This window comes from Mus caroli, chromosome 9 (genome assembly GCF_900094665.2).
Source record: "Mus caroli chromosome 9, CAROLI_EIJ_v1.1, whole genome shotgun sequence".
NCBI classification, from domain to species: Eukaryota; Metazoa; Chordata; class Mammalia; order Rodentia; family Muridae; genus Mus; species Mus caroli.
In genome coordinates, this window is record NC_034578.1 from 53,849,667 (window position 1) to 53,852,057 (window position 2,391).

Consider the following 2,391-nt stretch of genomic DNA (forward strand, 5'->3'; position numbering starts at 1 on the left):
TGGAACTCACTTTGTAGACCAGGCTGGCCTCGAACTCAGAAATCCGCCTGCCTCTGCCTCCCGAGTGCTGGGATTAAAGGCGTGCGCCACCACCGCCCGGCGGCTTCTAACCTTTGATGATTTGCCACAATCAACATTTTTTTTTTTGTTTATTTGTGGCTGAGGATTGAACCCAGGGCATTGTGAATTCTGGGCAAACTCTCTACCTCTGAGCTCTATCACCAACCTTTAAAAAAAAGATTTTAAGACAACAGTTTTAGTAAGCTGTGAAATCTGCCATCCTCCTGTCTCAGCCTCTCAAGTACTGAGATTAGGGATGTGAGCCACTTGCCTGACTGACAGGCTACAGAGAGGTGAAATGAGAAATCAGAGCCCCTTTTCTTCTTTGTTCTGGAGGGTGTAGCCATTTTGGGCAAATACTGCTTAGTGAGTTCACTAAGAAACCTCCCCAGGAAGACCCTATGACCACGCCCAAAATCCTGTTCAGCCTCTGGGGCAGCTGGGATGATAGGTTTGTACCAGTGGCCTAGCTCCCCACTTCAGATCTAGTTAGCAATTATGGAATACTGACCTCCTCCTCCTCCTCCTATCCCTCTTCCTACTCCTTTTTTTGATGTCTCCTGTATCTTACTTGCTTGTGTAGCAAAGCTGGACTTGGACCCTAATCCTCTGCCTTCATTTCCCAGGTGCTGGGATTACAGGTGTGCACCACTGTGCCGGGCTGTATTCTATTAATACTTATATAGCAACTGTTTGCAATTTCTGTAAAAATGAGTTTCACCTTACTGACTCATTACGAATACTTGTGAGCCACCATGTGGTTGCTGGAATTTGAACTCAGGACCTCTGGAAGAGCAGTCAGTGCTCTTAATCACTGAGCCATCTCACCAGCCCCAAGATCTTTNTTTTTTTGGGGGGGGGGGGGGTTGAGACAGGGTTTCTCTGTATAGCCCTGGCTGTCCTGGAATTCACTTTGTAGACAGGGCTGGCCTTGAACGCAGAAATCCGCCTGCCTCTGCCTCCTGAGTGCTGGGATTAAAGGCATGCGCCATCACACCCAGCTCAGTTAGTGCTCTTAACCATTTTTTGGCCCCCATGTCTGCTTTCATGATTTGTAGCATCTTTGATAGAAATGCTGTATGTTATGTTACTTTGTGGTTAGAAAATCAACCTGCAGAGATACTGTCTCTACTTAAAAAAAACAAAAACAAAAAACCGGTGTGTTAGCAAACAGGTGCTGGGTTTAAAGGCCTGGGTCACCATACCTGGTGCTTTTAACCAGTTTTTAGACTAAGATTTTGGTGCAGCGACTGTGTCCAATAGTGACAAACTGCATAGGTGTGCTTTAAGGATGCTTTTTCCTCCTTGTCCTTTTGAACTTAGGAATTTGTAAACAGTTTTTCTTCCTAACATGTGTATGAGTTGTTGAACTTGCATGTATATGTATGCACCATGTGCGTATAGTTCTGGCCTAGGAGGCCCGAAGACACGGGATCCCCAGGAACTGGAGTGACAGACAGCTGGGAGCTGCCACGCAGGAGCTGGGAATGGAGTGTGGGTCCTCTTACAGAGCAACCAATGCTAACCGCTCAGCATTCTCTACAGGCCCAGGTTTTTAATTAATTAATTAGTTAATTAATTAATTAATTTAATTAAGTAACCAATTTAATTAATTAAAGATGGTGTCTCACGTCACACAGTCAGGCCGGAATATTGCCCTGGATGACCTTGAAGTCCTGAAACCCCCGACCACAGTTTGGAGTATTAAAGTGAAGTGGGCTCGCTGCTGCACCCTGCTGCATCCAACACCTTTAAAAGCATTGCAGCTGGGAGTGCTGAGAAGCAGAAGCAGTTGAGGCCAGCGTGGCCTTTATGGCCAGTTCCAGGTGCTGGAGTTACATAGTGAGCCCTAGCTCAAAAAAGGAACAAAAGCAAACATCACTGTAGTACTTACCCAACATGCAGCTATTGGAAGAGCATTCAGCAGCAGGGTTTCCGAAACGTAGAAATGCAATTCTTACCCTACAGAAACTCAGGGTGGCACTAGGCATGGTGGTTTATGCCTATAATTCCAATCTGGACCCTGAGCCAAAGGATTAAATGAAGTCAGCCTGGGCTATATAATAAGTTCCTGGCCAGCCTGGGCTGCACAAACCCTGACTCAAATGAAAACAAAGCCAGCCCAAACAGCTTAGGCTGGTCAAAGGGACAGAAGAATACAAAACTCTGAGAGCAAAAGCAGTGGCACCCAGGACCCTGCGATGACACAGAAGTGGTGCTGCCTGAGGGGAAGCTGTGTGGGCAGGCACGTCTGGGAAGTTTTCATGGCATCTCTTTCTCCCCTTCCCTTCCTTTCCCTTCCCTTCCCTTCCCTTCCCTTCCCTTCCCTTC